The sequence below is a fragment of the Macrotis lagotis genome, chromosome 1, assembly GCF_037893015.1.
Source record: "Macrotis lagotis isolate mMagLag1 chromosome 1, bilby.v1.9.chrom.fasta, whole genome shotgun sequence".
Lineage (NCBI taxonomy): Eukaryota > Metazoa > Chordata > Mammalia > Peramelemorphia > Peramelidae > Macrotis > Macrotis lagotis.
This window is the reverse complement of record NC_133658.1, coordinates 837,657,963-837,677,694: the sequence shown is the minus strand read 5'-3', so window position 1 is coordinate 837,677,694 and position 19,732 is coordinate 837,657,963. Positions and strand designations below refer to the sequence as shown.

General features: G+C 38.4%; 1 protein-coding gene and 1 pseudogene across 1 annotated transcript in view; one reads left to right on the top strand and one right to left on the bottom strand.

Moving 5' to 3' along the window:
• The window catches only part of LOC141508601 (NACHT, LRR and PYD domains-containing protein 1a-like), a 275,129-nt gene that overhangs the window by 142,913 nt on the left and 112,484 nt on the right, over positions 1 to 19,732 (top strand).
• On the bottom strand, positions 10,403 to 11,251 carry LOC141510242 (mitochondrial import inner membrane translocase subunit Tim29 pseudogene; annotated as a pseudogene).

The window sequence follows — 19,732 nt, the reverse complement described above, 5'->3', positions numbered from 1 at the left end:
AATAAAGGTGAAGCAGTCTAGACTGGACCTTTTGGACTTTCTGGGTCCATGATTTACACCAGGGAAATGTTCTATATCAACAACTTCCATTGGGACAATGGGACTTGGCATACTTGAGAAGGGCTATTCCTGATACTACTGATCACTCCAATAGTAATAAGATTGGGGAAAGAACTCTTGTATACACTGTCTCCACTATGATCTATGATACTGTTTCATAATGCTTTGGTCCCTGGCTTTGTTCTGATCACATTAAACATTAACAGTTTCTGGTATTCTGTCCCAGGTTCAACCTTTCTAGTCCACTCCTCACAGTAGGTCAAACATCGTTAGCAACATCAGAGGGAAGTAGGACATGCTTTGTATCATCTCAAAGTTATTGGACCTTATGTGTATCAGGTATGTCAACATATTTATGCAAATTTTCCTGATCCAGACATGCATGGAAGGTCATACCTGTTTCAGAAAATGACAGAACTTTAGAAGACATGGACATCTTGAATGCTACTGTCTCAGGGACAATGACAATATTCTACAACTTCCCCAATTAGATAGCTTCACAGGATTAGGTATAAAGTCTGACTCCCTAACTATGACATTAATATCTCCATGAACATAAAAAACTTTTTTATTTCACCAGAAAATATATCCCATGAAGAAGAATGGAACTAAAGGTTTTAATTTCCTGATTCCTTTTTGCATTTGTCCAAAATAACAACCAACCATAATTTCTACTAGTATCAACCAATAAAAAAATTAAAAATTTAATTTACCCAATAATATAAGTAGCATTTTCCTGGATTTCTATGAATTCTGTTCATTATGTTTATAACAGTTTATAAGAGTTTGTATGCTTCAGTTCATGTTGAGGGTGTGAATGGTCAATGCTTGAATAATATCTGTGAACAATCTCACAGCAGATGAGTCATTCATATATAGTTATGGTACTGTATACAGTGGTTCTAGGAAGAACACTGCCAAACTCTACTCAGATTAGATTTTCAAAATGACATCTGTATTTTGCTAACTTTACTTCATTCAGTGAATTACAGTAGAAACGCAATTACCCATTTCAGGTAACTGACGGTGGAAGTCAGGTTTCTTTGTTTTTGAGTTGTTCAGAAGTTTTGTCTTCCTCATTGAGTTGTTTAAAATTTCATTTTCATATAAATAATTTTTTTAATTAAAAGAAACCCTATACAAAACAAAAGACTCATGATCAAAATGGTATCCATATCCAGATAAAGAAGTGATGGACTCTGAATGCAGATTGGAGCATATTTTCTCCAATTACTTTATTTTTTTGCACAGCTATTTTTTCCTTTTATCTGTTTCTTCTTTAACAACTAAGACTAATATGGAAATATGCTGTATGTTATGGCATATGTATAAACTATAACAAACTTCCTACCAATTTCAGAAGAGTGGGGAGAGAGAAAAATTTGAAATTCAAAAATCTTGTAAAATTGAATGCAAAATATTCCATTATATGTAATTGGGAAAAAAAGAAAATACTAAGAAGCAACTAGGTGGCACGGTGGATAGAGCACTGGTCCTGGAGGCAGGAGGACCTGAGTTCAAATTTGACCTCAGACACATAATAATTACCTAGCTCTGTGACCTTGGGCAAGTCACTTAACCCAATTGCCTTAAATAAATTTTGATAAAAAAGAAAATACTGTTTAAATAATAGAAAAATAAAATATTGTAATCCTTTCCATGAAAAAGAAAGCCAATATTCTCTAAACCACTAGTTATTATTGACAACCAGTGAGATGAAATGTATTATTATATACCATGATTATACATGTCCTTAATTACTTTTGCAGGTGGACTAAATCAATCAGAATTTCCTAGGGAACATGTGGGCAGAGGGGTTAACTTTGAATTTCAAATCTCCAGCCAATCATATTATGCCCATATCTTTGTTGCTTCTGGTTTTGTAGCTATCTTCTATGATGCTGCTTTCTAGTTTTTATGGCTCCTTTCAGTACAAAAATGATCTGGCAGCCCTTAGTCAGGGTTGTTTATATTGCTGAAGTGCTAAGTTCCCTTTTATTGGTAACTGCTGTCCTTATCAATAAATTGAATGTGATCAAACCTTTGCCTCAGTTTACCTTAATATAAATCATGATGTTTATATAAATTCTAGAATATATAAATAAACACCATATTTCATGGGGGGAAAATATTAGAAGTCTCTGCATTAAGATCAGAGACAAAAAAGGGAGGGGCATATAGTACTACCACTGCTATTTCACATTATGTAGAAATGAATATATTCATAACAGAAAAAACATCAATGAATTCAGTTAGAAGTAAAGAGAAAACAAAATTATCATTTTCTATAGCATATATGAAAGTATACTTAGAGAGCTCTGAAGACTGAAATAAAAATAATATAGTATCAGCAAAGTTGCAAGATATAAGATAGATCCAAAGAAATTTGTCAGCATTACTTTTATTTGTTTATGTTTTGATTTTTGTCAGACATTGGGGTTAAGTGACTTGCCCAGGGTCACACAGCTAGGTAATTATTAAGTGTCTGAGGCCAGATTTGAAATCAGGTCCTCCCAAGTCCAGGGCCAATGCTCTATCCACAGCACCACCTCACTCCCCCCTATTATCAGCATTCTGTATACAAATAATAAAATCTTGAAAGAAGAGCTAAAATAGTAAAATTTCCATCAATAATAACCACAGAAGCTACAAAATACTTTGTATCTTTGAAGATTCATCTTATCATATGAATCATCTTATAACTCATTGCAGTTATACAAACAAATCTAAATAACTGGAAATATATTAGTTGCTCATGGCTTGATTGAATGTTTTCCCAATCAGAATCTCTAAAGTATATATGTAAGAAAACTTGAAACAATTAAATTTGCATGGATGAGTGAAAGGTCAAAAATTACAAAGATAATAATAAAAACCTGGGAAGCAAGGAGGTTCATTAATACTAGATCTCAATATTTACTCTAAAGAACTAAGCATTAAAAATCATTTAGTACTAAGTTTTAAAAAGATATGGGAACAGATTAAGTTTGCAATATTCAGAAGCAAGGAAACACAATAGTATTTTTTTTAATAAATGATTTATCTTCTGTTGCCTTTTAAGTTCTTAACTCTTCCTTTCCATCTCACACTTAGAGAAGGCCACCATTTGACACAGATTTGTAAATATTTATAAACCACACTTCTATTTATCAGCTCTTTTACTATAGGTAGGTAGCACCTTCCTTGATAGATCTTTTCTGGTTGATTAGAGTATTTATCATACTCAGAATAATTTGATTGTTCTTCGGACATTGTTGCTATTACTACATACAATGTTCTCTTGATTCTGCTCATTTCACTTTTCATTATTTCATGTGTGTTTTTTTTTCTAAAATCAAACAGATCATCATTTCTTATATCACAGTGATATTCCCTCACAATCTTGTACCACAACTTGTTGGCCATTCCCTCATTGAAGGGCATCTTCTCAATATCCAGTTCTTTGCCACAATAAAGAAAAATGCTATAAACATTTTTAATATGTACCTTTTACATTTAGTAAAACTATTGCATTTAGTCAGTATGTCAGCCCTGTTCCCAGAATGCTTTCAGTGCAGGTCTTGAACAGGATCTTAAAAGATACGCAGAGTATTCAAGAGAAGTTGTCCTCAGAGAAAGGATATGAACAATGGGACCAAAGGTAAAGATATATTTTTAAACTGTAAAGCAGTTTCCTCTAACACAGGCTTAGAAGTGGTATTGTTGCATCAAAGGATATATTAATTTTTATATGTCTTTGGGAATAATTCCAGATTGCTCTTCAAAATGGATGAATTAGTTGACAGTCCTTCAACAGTGGATTAATGTTCCAATTTTTCTACATCTCCAACATGTGCCATTTTCCTTTTGTTTACATCATTGAAGTCAATCTGAAAGGAGTAAGGTGGTACCTTGGTTTTCAGTCTAGTAAAATGACTTTATTGCTTGGGTCACTTGTATGCAGGTTTCTTACTATAGCTTCCAGTGTATCTATACCTGTTATATTGTCACATTGCCACAGAACTTTTGAGTAGGAACAAAATAATGCAATAAAGAAATAGTAAATAGTAAAGTATAAAATAGTAAACATGTTTGGGTGATATATTTTAACTCATATATAAACTGAATTTAAATGAAGCAGAGTTATGCAGTCATAGGGCTCATTCTATCTTTGAGTCATTGCTGTCCAGTGGCAATAAAATAAATCAAGTCAACTGACAATAACTCAGGATGCAGTGATGGCCTTGGCACCTCCAAGTCTAACCAGACTTCAAGTACACCACAGTGTTTGCTTCAGCCATCTATCTGACCCTCTGGAACAAATTATTCATATCTATTCATTCCACTGGAAACATTTTCACATGCTTAGGGCAAACACCTCTCTGATTCACCTATAGGTTTGAAGCCTGTCAGTTATCCTCAACCTGATTTATCCCATCTGCCAAAACAGATTCCTGGTTTATGACCACTGCACATGCTATAGCTTCTTGGATCCTGGATGACAGGTAGTAGTTAGACAGCAAAGGTGAAAAAGCCTTCACATCAGATGTCCTAGTCTTCCCTAAACACTCTGTATAACCCAATACATCAAGGTCAACTACTGCCCTCATGCTAAATTATGTAATTATGTGAATTGAAAAGGCTCCCAGTGATGGCTAAAGCAGAAAAACAATACTCTATGTTTTCTTTGCAGATAATTAGGCAGTCAATGCAACTTCTGAGACTGAAATGCAATATAATATAGATTGATTCTCTACTGCATGTGTTAATTTTCATCTTAAAATTAACATCAAGAAAAAAGAGTTCTCTACTAGCCAGTAACACATTATTCATATATGGAACCATGGTTACAGTAAATAGAAAGATTTTGAATGCCACTGGATAAGTTCACTTACCTTTCAATGTGCTTTCCAGGGATGTATATATAGATGAAAAGGATGATGAATATGTCAGAGCTTTCTCAGTGTTTTGGAAACTCTGAAAGAAAGAGTAGGGAAGAGGAGGTATTATTAGTTTGTCTACCAAACTGAAGACCTCAGAGTTGACCTTACTGTTATATGGCCATATATATCTGCCTGTTTACCCTATCCCATTACAGATTATCTTAAGAGAATGTCAGGGTATGAGAGTCCTTAGATTCTGACAGGGAAATGAAGGTGAAATATGAATTCAGAGGGACTTTCTGATATCCCTCACATTACACTGAGAAGGCTTCTGATACTTCCAGTGGGTCTGGTCTGAATTATGAGTACTTTATGATATGGCTTCCTAATCCAGACTTTTGCTATGTTGTTCATGGATCTTTATAATTTCATGGGTTTGAGATTTATGAATGTAGAAATTTAATAACAGGAAAAGCCTCTCTATCAAAGAAAATGTGGAATTGTCCTGTCCTTGGATTCTTAGAGAGTTTCCTGGGACAGAGAAATTGCACTTGCCCAGATTCACCCAACCAGTAAGTATCAAAGACAGGACTGGAACTCAGGTCTCCTGACTCCCAAGTTTATATTTTATCCACTATATTCAACTACTCTCATATGAATAATATTAAACATAATCACTCCTATGCTTTTGTGGTTTACAAAGTACTTTATACATCAGAAAAGATCCTGAGCAAGGAGGGTAAGGAGAGACTTTTCAAGATTGTTGACGTCAAGTCCCTTTCTTTTATCAAAGGAGAACAACATCTGGAGCACCAGGCACTCCTGAAAAGGGTATCTGCCTTCCAGGATAAAACTTCCTGCATCCTCACAACTTAGTCACAGTACTGCGGTCATGGGAAGGGACAAAGAAGATCAACCCAGGGCTCCTCTGTACAATCTGAGCAAAATTCTCACTAAGAAAAATTATATCAGAGATTGCTGAGGTAAATGATCCCTGAGAGACAAGTAGGCTTTCAATGAGATGCTGTGTTGGACCTCCTCTAAGTTTGGGGTACCAGGTGACTGACTAAGGAGTTAAGTACTGCATTGTTCCCTCTATTATGCTGTTTCTAAATAAAAGTCCTGGCTGGGGGAAGGGGGAGGCTCTGCTATTTTCTGATTCCTCAAATCCTTAACTTGTATCTCCACAAATCCCCTTGTCTTTGTTACTTTGTGCATGTGTATTATCCTCTCCAGTAGAACATAAGCACCTTGAAGCTAGGGACCATTTCTCTTATCTCCTGTACCTAGTATTGGGCTACCAGCTAGGAGATACTTAGGAAATGTTTGTTAAAGTTCCTTTTATAGAGTTGAATTGAAATTACCCCAAACCTTGTCCCTTTCTATGATACAGCCCCAGAGGCTGAACTCCCTCACTACTCTTGTTGCATTTAGTCAGTATGTCAGCCCTGTTCCCAGAATGCTTTCAGTGCAGGTCTTAAACAAAATCTAAAAAAGATACTCAGAGCATGCAAGAGAAGTTGTCCTCAGAGAAAGGATATGATTAATGAGACTAAAGGTACAGATATACTTTTAAACTGTAAATCAGTTTCCTCTGAATACTGGTAGATAATGGAAATATTGTTATCCCTTGTTAATAAGAAAGAAAACAAAGTACTGATTAGTCCCGAGGCAATTTTTTTAAAGGAAAAAAATTTACTGACAACTGCTTTTATATTACATTTCTCAATGTGACCCTTTTGTCACTTTCCACTGAACCTGCAGAGAGTAAATAATAGCTGTAAAAATTCATGAAAATAAGAAAATACTGACAAAGTTTGACAATATTTTCATTTTTCTATATCTATAGATCCCTTGGAAAGGAGGAATAGAGGAACAAGAGGTGCCTTTCCATATCTCCTTTTGTCCCTAATTTTGTTCATTATAGTTTTGTAGCATTCAAGTTTGTTTTTTCTTGTTATTCTTTCCATTGATGTTGTTGTCCTTTTCTGTATTATTTTTCCATCCCAAGCTTCCTTTAGATTTTTTAATTTTAATTTTTCTTCTATCCTTCCTTCCTGCTCTCCATCAATCCTTCTTCCCTCTCTCCTTTTCTTCCTCTTCTTTTCCCCTCCCTCCTTCCTTTTCTCCCTCTCTTTACTTCTATTCTTTCTGTCTCCCTTCCTTCCTTCTTTCTTTCTTTACTTTCTTCACTCCTTTTTTCCTCCATCCTGACCTTCTTTTATTCCTTCATAGAGATGTTCATAAGGGAGTGAGATTTTAGGATTATAAATATAGTAGTTTTATTTCCATCTATGTTATTATGACTGAGTGAATTAGATTTGGGATTCAGCACAACAGAGCTAAGACCATTGCTAAGCTTGAGGATAATTTTCAAGTATATTGAAGGAATATATATGAAAAAAAGAATAGAAAGACCTGGAACTGTATGGATGTGAATGTCTATGTAGATCAACCTTCAAAGATCACTGGGCTCTTTTTCCATCCCTAGGACCCTTAAAATCCTATTTATTTTGTGTGGACTGAAATTAGTTTCGGCAAATAATAGAGTAATAATAGTAGCAAAACCTGGAGATTTTCTCATAATCATTAAGAGTATGAGAATTTGGTGCTAAAAAGAATCTTGCAACTCATCTAGTACACCATGAATTATTGGAAAGTATATTGGATTTAAGAGACAAATGGGCCTTGGATTTGACTCCTTCTTCTGATTCATACTGGCTCTGTGACTGTGAAAAATTTAATAAACCACTCCTAGACTTATTTTCAACATGCATGGAATAGTTAAGTTGGTAGGATTATTATGATGAGAAATGCATATAAAGCTCTTTGTAAACCTCAGTGGACTATATATGTCAACCAATTTTATGGTCTAGTTGAGGAAACTGAGGTCTATAGTTATGAAGCCATTGCTTAAGATTTTACATCTAGTTATTTCCAGGAGTAAGATTCAAACCTAAATCTCTCTTTATTCCCCGCTTTTCCTGCTATGAAAATTCTCTGAAATTTCTTCCAGACTCAGGCATCCCTTATCCATCTTGATTTCTCATATAACCCCAGTTCTTCAACCTCTCACTCAGTAGTCTGATGGGCCCTTTTTGAATTAATGATGGGGAAGTGAAATTGAATATTAAGAAATATTGCCTGTCTTTATCAATCTTGACCAGAATCACCACTTGAACTCTTGCTTTTTTTAGGACAAATCTATTGATCTGTGAGACGCTTTCTACTTTCTCTTTCTCTCCTATTGAGAGCTACTGTATTGGAGAAGTATTTGAAATTTATTGGCTTAGGAAATCTTGGAAAGAATGATGAATACACTGGTAGAAATGAGTAAGAATTATAATATGAGAAAGGGATATTAGAGTGGGAGACTAGAGGGGAGAAGCCATGCAGTATGATTTCTCTAAAAGAGCACTAAAAGTTTAGGCTTGCTTAGGCTTCCTCCTTAATGAGTTCTCTGTACTTTCCTAGAGTAGGAGGTATTTAATAAAGATTACTCAGAAAATTAAAGTGTAATTAAGTAGTGAATCAAGTAGTAGACAATAAAGTGGTTTTAACCTGCTGATCACAATTTCCTCTCAAGATAAGAATTTTTTCTACCATATGCTATTGAGACTGACCCTGGGAAGATATGATTGAGAGTGTCTGCTGGAGGCAGCTAGATGGTGCAGTGGATAGAGCACGGGCCCTGGAGTCAGGAGGACTGGAGTTCAAATTTACCTCAGACACTTATTACCTAACTATGTATCCTTGGGCAAGTCACAACCCCATTAAAAAAGTGTCTATTGCAGACTGGTGCAATACTTAGAAGAGTTGAACAATGAGGATCTCAAGAAATTCAAATTATATCTGGCTGATTCTCCCCCTAGAGAGAAATTTCTCAGAATCTCTAGGGAATCCGATGCAAAAGTCTGATAATACTGACATGGCTGAAATCATAGTTCATCATTATGAGGAATGAGAGGCATGGGATGTGGCTTTCATGATATGGGAGAAGGTGGACTTGAGAAAGCTATGGGAGCAAGCAAACAGAGAGGCCTCAGAAATAGGAAAGTGTGGGGAGAGAGATTCTTTGTCTACTACATTATCTTCCAACCCTTCTTTCCTGCTATGCCAACTCACCATACTCTCTTATTTCACCCATTTTCCCCATGTCTTCTCTAACCCAGCCTTCTCTCATCTCTTCTAACTAGCTTTTGCTAATCTTCACCTCTCTATCTCCTCCTTTTCCCTCAACATTTCCCGTATCTTCACCCCTCCCTTCTCCTTTCTCCTATCTGCTTCCCTCTCTTATATCTCTATTTGCCTCCATTTCTCCCTCATTCCCCCTCAAACCTGTCCCCCCCAACACTGCTTCCCATTTTCTATTTCTGCCTCCATTCCAGGGGGACTCATAATAGAAAGAATGCTGGAGTTTGAGAATGGATTAGTGAGAAGAAACAATGGGATTGATTTTGCTCTTAAGGCCATTGGTCTGTCAAGGACCTCTTATTCTAGGAAATGATGATAGTTTACTTTGTATTGTCTCTCTGCCACCCCCCCCCCCATTAGACTGTAAGTCTCTTGAGGACAAGAAATGTCCTTTGCCTCTTTTTTTTTTTGATTGATTGACTGAACATCAGTTTAACAAAACCCGTGACAGTGGTAGGCATTCTGCTAAGTGTGGAGATACAGATCAAGGCAAGAAACAGGCTTTGCTATCAAGAACTACCAGTCTAATGAAGGAGACCACGTGCTAGTGCACATAGAAAATAATCCATTTTAGTTGGAACCTAAAGGACTCTAGAAAAATCAGAAGTAACAAAGAGTTCCAAGTATGGGTAGGAAGAAGACTGGAAAGGTTCCTGCTAAACTATGGGGTCAAATTACGAAAATCTTTAGAAGCCAAACAATGAATTCTAAATTTGTTTTTTGAAGTAAGGGCCCCAAAGGAGTTTCCTGCAAAGGGGGGGGGGGGGGGGCGGGAGGCATGTGTGATAGGGTCAGATCTGTACTTAAAGATCAGCTGATTGCAGAACTGATTGAAGTAGAGAGATACTTGAGGCAGGGTTGGGCAGGAGTCCTGTCCTGAGCAGAAAAGGGATTTGTAGCAGCAGAATGGCAGTAGCAGAGAAGAGGACATAGATGTTAAGAAGGTGGAAATGGGTAGGGGTATGTGTGAGGAATGGAGGATGACAATGTGCTTGCAAGTTCAGTGCCTGGGATTGTGGAGTCATCCTTAAAGATAATGGAGAAGATAGACAAGAGGAAGATTTGGGGGCAGGAGGGAGGGATGCAGAGGTCTGTGTTTGACTGTTTTACTGTAGCAGCTGATTTCCTCCCAAATTGAGTGACAAGAAAGGAACAGGAGGAGCCTGGATGATACCTGAGGAAAACCAAAGCAAGACTTATCCGGTACACCAAACAGTACCGATTTTATTTACGAAGGGTACAAAGATGGGAAGAGAGAGAAGAGAAGCCAAAGCGGTTTATTTCCCTCAAGCTCCCCGGTCGGGCGTCCGCAGTGGGGCACCTCCGAGGGCGGCCGCCTGGCCCAGCATTAGCCTGTCCTTCTTCTCCTTCTGCCGGACTTGCTCCTCCCACAGGGCCTGGTCCACCTGGTCCTCCGTGAGCACCACCGGCAGGTTGGCCTCGGAGCGCCGCTGGTGCTCGGCCAGCGTGCGCAGGTGCGGCGGCAGGTGGCGGTACTCGGCCTCATTGAAGTCCAAGTCCCGCATCTTGGCGCTCAGCACCCACCAGCGGCCCAGGAAGCCCGCGTCCCTTCCCGGGAAGTCGGCCCAGCGCGGCTGCAGGTGGCGGCAGCGCGCCTGGTAGAGGCTGGCCCCGGGGCCGCAGGGCGCCTCGCAGAGCAGCGAGCCCAGGCCCAGGTTGCGGTGGCGCAGGCGGCCGCGGCCCCGCAGCCACAGCAGCCGCTGCACGCGCGCCTCCGAGGCCGGGTTGCGGGTGCCGGGCGCCAGCAGCAGAGGGTGCCCGCCGCGTCCAGCAGCGCCTCCTCGAAGGACGCTTCCTCCGGGGCCCGCAACGCAGGCGGCCGCGCCGCCCAGCAGCCCCGCTTACGGCGCCGCCGCAGCCGCGTCCTCGCAGGCCTCGGCGTAGTCCTGCAGCAGCCCGCGGACCCAGGCGCCTAGCCGCTCCCGCCAGCCCGGCCTGGCCAGCGCCCCGGCCGGGCCCGGCCCCCCTCCCCCGGCCGCGGCCAGGGCGCCTCCGGAGCTCGCTCTGCGCCAGAGCGCGGCGGCCACCCATCGTCTTCCCGCTCGGCGCTCCCCGATGGCCGGGAAGGAAACCCGGCCCAGGCGCCGCCGGAAACCTTGCCCCTTTTTTTTCATCCCCAGCATTTAAAACAGTGCTTGGCACAAAAAGAGACTTAATAAATGCTGATTGAATATCTCCAGAGATCCCAGGCTTGGTCAAAGCTTAAATACCAGTCCTTACCAAAGATAGAGAGAAAAGGCTAAGCTACGGAGGAAATAGGTCAGAGTCTTCCAGGGTCTGGTAGAAGCGAAAGCAGTAGGCGAATTGAGTGAAAATCAGGGGATAGCGTAAATTGAGCCTAATCTCTGAACAAAGAACAGAATTGGGATCGGGAGAGCAGTCCCAGTAGTAGAAGTGCCTTGCAAGTCTTTTCAGGTTCTGGGTCTGATATCTGTTGTGTTTAAAGTATTCTACCTCCTTAGATCCACTTCAGTAAATATCCCCAAGGTTAATCAGATAATATGGGTAATGATTTGGCGTTGAGTTGGGCTTTGTGTTTCTGCCATGTTTTATTGGATTAGAAGATGGAGTCAGAGACAATAGAAAGAGGAATGACACTCTCCTGGGACCACTGACAGTGGATGAGGCATGTCATTTAAAATCTTAGAGCAAAAGTGAAAACTTGGTGCACATGTGTTTACATTCCACCTGAAATTTGGTTTTCTGATCTGACCTGGGAATATCCCTATCAAAGTAACTATAATTAATAGGAGGGAAAAGTTAATTTCAAAGTTTAAGTCTAAGGCTGATGTTAAAAATAGCTGAGGAAATATTCCTCTAAAACCAGTGTGGGAGACATTTCCTTGAGTCTTGCTTTTGACCACTAATGGGCACTGCTTAGGGTTTCCTTTCTATATTTCACATGATGATGATGATAATTGACATTAGTTCTTGAAGAAGACCATTACATCAGAGAAGGGATGTCTTAACAAACACCTGAATTGGATTTTGATTAAGTAGGTGCTGTACTAAGTTACCAGACTCACTTTCTCCATAACCAACTGGATCTAGTGGCCAGATTTAGATCAGGATTACTGGAGATGACCTTGGATTTGAGACAATCAGCGTTCAATGATTTGCCCAAGGTCACACAATGTCAAGTGTCTGAAACTACTGAACTCAGGTCTTCCTAACTCAAAGGAGTGCTCTATCCACTGAAACACCTTGCTGCCCTAATATATCTATATTCCACCTAGATACTTCCCCATTAGAATGTGAGCTCTTTGAAGGCAGGGAATGTTTGGGTTTTTGCTTGTTTATTTTTGTCCTTCTTTGCATTCTCAGCAATTAGTAAAGTGCCAGATACATGGCAATAAAAGGTTGTTCACTAACTGATCATGGTCAGTTCCTAGGCAGCACCCAATTCTCTCTAATATCTGTGCTATCTCCTTCATTTTTTTTTCACTAGCACATAGACTTGGAGAATCTAGTTCTGTCTTTTAAGCCAAATAGGAAAGTTAATCCTTTTGAGGTGGGCAGGGATTTTATAGTAGGATGAGTCTTTCTTCTTATCCCTAGGCCTTTTCCAAGGTTCTTTTGAGAAGGATTCTCATGATTCCTTTGGAATAGGTTTTTTCTTTCCATATTTTTCAGATTAAACTCAGCTGTATCAACAAGATGCCGAGATAGAAGAACTTTAAGTCAGAGGGAAGAATGGGAAATGCCTTGATAGACTAAGTGAAATGGGGACAGTCCAGGACTACTTAGATTAATGGAATGAAGATATGGGGCAGCAACTGAAGAAATACATAGAGACAGCTAGATCCACTAAGAGCATGGATCAGGAAGTGACAACATTCAGGAAACAGAACATACAGGCCCGAAGATCAGGAAGGAGAAGCTGAAAATCACTGATCAAGGAAGAATTCAAAAAAGCAGACAACATTCCCAGCAACTAGAGATTGAAATTTGCCTTAGTGACTAGATTTGGGACATAAAGACAGAGGTAGAAGGGAGAAATAAGTTGTCATATGAGGTGAAGGTCAAGTACATTTATCTGGATAAAGATCATTCTATTTTTTTCCTAAATTGAGTAAGGGGCAGCTAGATAGAACAATGGAAGAGCACAGGTCCTGGAGTCAGGAGGACCTGAGTTCAAATTGGCCTCAGAAACTTGATAGTTACTAACTGGATAACCTTGGATAAGTCATTTAACCCCATTCCCTTGCAAAAACAAAACAAAAAAATTGAGTAGTCCTATATTCAGGGCATGATATGAGGTTTGGTAAGTTCTACAAATTGAATGATTAATATTATATGATATAATTATATATTATAATCTGTAAATCATAATTATTATTATTATTAACAAAAACTGTAGCATATTACTCTCAAGGAATCCTAAAACAAGTAAAATATACTTAAATGTTCTTTAAATCATTATATGAATGTTGATCATTGTTGCTCTCATGATTTCTACTATTATGGGATTATAGTACTACATAAATAACATGGAGCATGAGGAGATCTGTGCTTTCTTCATTGCCCACACACAGCTAGAATGGGGCATTCAAAATTCTTATAGCCCACACTTACTGGGCCTGACTCATATGGCAGAATTTTGCAAAATTGGTACTTTCAAGTTGCTTCCTTTGGAAGATTTTTGTACCTGAAAGACTAAAGCTAAAATGGTTGTAAAGGGAAGAACAAACTGGATAAAGGGATAGTGAAACAGGGTGCTAGGATAAGTTTTAGTGTGAGCCTTTGTTACATCTATTAGAGTAATTGTGCTTCCAAAAATGTGGGAAGTGGAGGAGTGCTGAGTGAGCTCAGGGTGAGTTTGTGTCAGTTTCTGATTTTTTTTAATCTTTTTTTTTTTAATTCTTGGTTTCCTAGACCATGAAGTAAGCTGAAATGGCTTTATCTTTGGCATATAATTTCTGTTTGGGAAAAATGTTAAAGTTCATCAGAGAAAATGTCTCTTTTCACATAAACTGGATGTTGATTCCCCATTTCAATTTTACTCTTTCTACTCTACATTCCATTTCTTCCTCTCTCTCTACCCTTGCCTGGGAGGCTGATTCCTAAGTCACAAAAATTGAGACATTGGTCAGAGGCAGAACTAAATACCAAAGTAAACATGTTTTCCAATGACCTCTCACTATCAGACTTAAATGTTCTGAGAAACCCAGTTCCTGTTCTGATCTCTGTTATCTTTCCTGGCAGAGTACTAAACAACATACTGTGAATATTCTACTTTCACATTCATATACCTCATTTACCTGAGAAGAACAGCTAATTTCATTAGTTTTATCAAATGTTATGAGGAATCTATTGAGAATCCTGTTTATGAATGGGATTTGGAAATTGATCTACTAGTAATAGGTGATAAATCATCCTGAAAACATTTTTAGTAGAAAAGCTTTAGCTATAGTTTAGTTGGAATGAGGAGGAGGGGAGGAGACTCAGGGAAGATAAAAGCAGATGCCTAAGAGAAAGACTGGATGAAGCAACATCTGGATGTATAATCAAGTTGAGTGTTTGATATAAGGAAGTGAATGAGAATAAAAGTCATATTTTTATGAAATGTGCATGAGGCAGTTAGGTGGCACAGTGGATAGAACATCAGCCCTGGGGACCTAGATTCAACTCTGGCCTCAGATACTTAATCACCTAGCTGTGTAACCTTGGACAAATCGCTTAACCCCACTGCCTTGCAAAAAACAAGAAGAAATATGCTTGATATAAAGGAAATTAACAGAATGAAAAGGCCTAAAAGGATCAAATGGGTCTGATTTTTAATGCTATATCTAATTATAGATTAATATTAATACTTATTACTATTAATTTTGCTATCTAAATATAATAATTCATAATAATAGAGGTTAATATTTCTAGCAAACTCTTAGATTACTAAAGAATTATCTTTACTATTTTCTTTGGAATAGCCCAAGAACACTGAATGGGGGAGGGGAAACAGATCTACTAGCAAATCTTTAACTTCCCTTTTCCATCTCTAGAATGAGAAAGATTTCTAGATGTTATCTCAAGTCCTTTCCAGTCCTAAATCCCATGAGCAGGTGGAGGGTACAAATATTGTAGCAGCTTGATTTTATACATGAGGAAACCAAAACTCAAAGAGTGAGAGAATTACTGAAAGTCACAAAGATTAAAATTTTCAGAGCAATAATTTTAATGAATTCAAATCCAGACCATTTTCTATTTTCTCATGCTGCCCTACTTAATTTCTCTGTATGCTGTTATGGTCACTTTGGGGGAGGGGGTCCTGGACTTCTTTAGCATTGTGGTCAGTTGGTCAAGAAACATTCATTAAGTATCAGCTGTGTGCCAGCTGTGTGCTATGGTTATAAAGGAATAAAACAAAAACATAGAATTACAAAGGGAACTAATAATCAGGAAATAAATTATGTATTTTGTAAATTACAGAGAGCCAAGATTTAGAACCCCTGTTTCTTAAAGTTGAGGTCTGCCCATATCATCCCTTAGTCAATTAACTCAAATAATTCCCCATTACCTCCAAGAATAAATATAAAATCCTCTGATTAACTTTCAAATTTCTTTATAACTTGCTCCCCACTTTTTCAGTCATCTGATACTTTACACTTGAAAGACTCTCATTCCTCTGCTTTCCCCCTTCCTTCTACTCTCCCTCAATATGTAGAGATTTCTGCAATGGTAATCTGCTGCCTCTGGAGAACAGTGTATTTTCTATCACTGAAGGACCGAAAGCAGAAATTGGATAGCTATTGGGCAGGAATGTTATAAGAGAAATAGAAATTTGTACTACTGAGGTTACACTCCCACATTCTGAAAAGGTTAGGTCAATCTAACAGTGTCATTAAATACTGACCCAGAATCAGTGGGGAATGGAATAAGCCTGTGAAGTGAAGAGAAGGCAGGGAGGGGTACTGGAGGTGCAGACAAAGTGGTCTCCTTCAACAGCCTGGCAGCCAAGAAGCCCACACATCCTTTTCTTCCTTCAGGTCATATCTTCAGTCTTCAGCTCTTCTAGCTCTCAAAATAAATCTAACCCCCCTAGTGATTTGGGGAAAGCTATCTCCCCATCCCCATCCTTGGTTTTTCCTTTACATTACCTATAGAAATAATGCCCATATATCCTTTCGGGTCTGAGCTAGTACTGATCAGCACCTGTTTACAAAGATATAGATAGGTTCTTACAAAAGCCTAAGAAAATCCCTGTGTCTGAGAATGCATGGAATGGAATGTGAAGAGTTCTTCCCTTCATAAAGAAAAATATGACCCAAATGATGTTAATGATGTTAATCTGTTAATCTGTTAATTCTTATGTTAATCACGATCCCATTGCCACTTCAGTCTCCCTTTGCATGAAGCATACTTTTTCCATAAAACATGTAGCTTGTGTTAATAAGGACACTGTAGTCTTTTCCTTGTCTTTGTTCCCCAGGGTTTTCAAGTTATGTTGGGCAGTTTTTGTTCTCTTAATGGGTTAGAACAGGATTCAAGGAATAAGAGAGAGGTGAAACAATGCTACTGGAAACAGAAATAGAGCCCCTTGTGATCCAAAATAACTTGAAATTCCATAGTATAGAAGTTGTCCCAAGAATCCTTAAATTCCCCAAGCACTTAACTGGAGAGGTTTTGATGCATCCATCTTATATTCAGATTCATAAACTGAGAGCTGAAAATGACCTTACTATCTAACTCCTTACTTTCAAAGACCTAGGCAGAAAAGGCAGGGAAGGGTAGAGGCATTTGCCTAAGACTATTAAGTAAATGACACAATTTGGATTTGAACACAGGTGCTTAGACTTACTGCTTCTCAGTATCCCCAATAATATCCAGAAAAGTAGATTAGGAGATAGGAGACCCAGGCATATACCTTTATTTGTCAAACATCATTATCTGTCAGAGGAAGAAAAAAAGACCTCTAAAAATTCAGAATGTCAAAGCTAGGAGGAACCTTGAAATCAGAAGTTGCCTTCAGTTAGAGGACCCTTCCACTCCAAATGTACTTCATTTTGTTCGGGAAGAATGATTTCTATCCCTAATAACCCTCATCCTCATTTCATGACTTCTTAAATATAATTGTAACACCAGCACTTGGTTGTGAGTCATTTGACCAGAAGAAAAGTTAAGTGCCCTGTCCATGATATAGGATCTAAGTAACTGGATTGGGAGCCCCCAACTCAAGGTGGGAAAGTATGAGGTTAAGACAAGTTTTTCCATTACACCAAATTCCCTCTCAGAATTCTTGATAGCAACATCTCTAATGTGAACCACTTATAAAAAACTCTAACATTCAAAATTCCCGAAGCAATTACAGGAAATCCCTTTTGGAATTATTACACTATTTCATTGGAAACTAAGCAAACTTCAGTCCTGGAAGAATATCTAGGGCTGCATCACCCATCCTAGAGGTTTGTTCATGCCTCAGACATCTCCTCATACATGGGTTCTTTCCCCCTTTTGTGCATCAGAGACTTCTGGCATTCTGATAAAGCCTATGTATCTATTCTCAGAATTATGTTTTTACAGACATAAAATTCACAAGTTTACAAAAGGCAATTAAGTGGAAACAGAGTTGTAATTTTTCCCACTTATGTTCATGATCAATTGAAATGTCTCCATGAATCCTTCGTTAAGATCTCTTGTTTTGACTAGTAGTCAAAACTTCCAGGAAAAACTGAGATAACAATATGAAGCTAGCATGCTATGGGGGCTTTTCTCTACACATCATTAAATGAAGCCCTACACAGACTTTAAAGATACAGATCCCAGAAACAAAAGATGAGATTGAAACAAATTTTCAACTTCAGGCATTGTGAAAGATGGTCAGTGAAAGACTGCCTCTTCATGGGGAAAGGAGGAAGTAAAGCCTGGCTAGGTGGAGCCAGAAAGCCAGCATGAGTTTTTTAGCCACATTGCAATTCAGATCCTGCCAGCTCGACAACAGCAAAGGTCCCAGCAGCTAGGTAGCAAGCCAACAGGGAGGGTCCCTACCCCAAATAAAGGCTGAACCCTGGGAAATACTGGGGCAAAAGATAGGACTGGGTTGGGAACAAACCACTACATAGGAAGAGCCTGAACATAAAGGAAGAACCAAACCTCTGCATAGACATCTTGGCCAACAATAAGCCAGAGATCAGACCCCAGCCCCAGTGCAAAAAGCTTGGGTCTTTACTCCTTATTCCCCAGAGAGCAGAGCTCAAATAATCAAAATGAGCAAAAAAAAATTAAAAAGAGTGCTAACCATAGAAAGCAACCACATAGATAGAAGTGATGAATATGCTACTTCAGAAGAAGAAAGCAGTGAAAAATTACCTACAAGGGAAGTCTTAAAGGAGTCTATGAATTGGATTCAAATCTAAAAGGTCATAGAAGAGCTTAAAATGAACTTAAAAACCAAAGAAGAAAGGAAGAAGAAAAATGGAAAAAAAAAAAGAAATGAGAGCCATACAAAAAATTGTGAAAAATTGACAAAAGAGATCAAGTCCTTTAAAAGTAAAAAATGGGGAGTGGCTAGGTGGCACAGTGAATAGAGCACCAGCCCTGGAGTCAGTAGTACCTGGGTTCAAATGCGGCCTCAGACACTTAATAATTACCTAGCTGTGTGGCCCTGGGCAAGCCACTTAACCCCATTGCCTTGTAAAAAAAAAAAAACCCTAAAAAAAAAGTAAAAATAACCAATTGGAAAAAGGATGAAACTTTTCAAAAAAAAATAAAATTGACCAATTGGAAAAGGAATACAACTCATCCAAAACTCAAATCAATCAACTGGAAAGGGAATGCAACTTAGCAAAAAGTAAATTAACCACCTAGAAAAGGAAACACAAAAACTAATTGAGGAAAATAAAACTCTAAAAATTAGAATTGGACAAATAGAAACAAATGAATCTATGAGATACCAAGATTCCATCAAAGTAAATGATTGAAAATAATTGAAGAAAATGTAAAGTGCCTTTTAGGAAAAACAAATAATCCAGAAAATAGATTCAGAAGAGATAATTTACAAATTAATGGTCTATTGGAAAGTCTAGATCAAATAAAGAGCCTGAAAATATCTTTCAGGAAATTTTTAGGGAAAATTGTCTAAATCTGATAAATCAAGAAGACAAAACAGCCACTGAAAGAATATACAGAACTCCTCCTGAAAGAGACCTCAAGATTAAAACTCCAAGGTCTATCACAGCCAAATTCCAGAATTCACAAATAAAGGAGAAAGTACTACAGGTAGCAAAAAAAAAAGAAGCAATTTAAGTACAAAAGTAGTACTTTCAGACTTTCATAGGAATTATCAGCTTCAATACTGAAGGACCAGAGAACCTGAAATGCTGTATTTTGGATGGCAAGGGACCTTGAATTATAACCAAGAATTTACTACCCTTCAAAATTCGGCATATTGTGTCAGGGGAAAAGATGTATGTTCAATGAAATAGAATTGGAAAAGTCCAGAACTGCACAGAGAAATCAATCTTCAATCATTAGTCTCAAGAGATTCATAAAAGCATAAATAGAAAGGGAAAAAACACAAACAACATGCTAGTCAAAAACATGAGATTGTATACAGCCCTACAAGGGAGGGTAACTCTTGAGAACTGTGTTTCTCTTAGGAT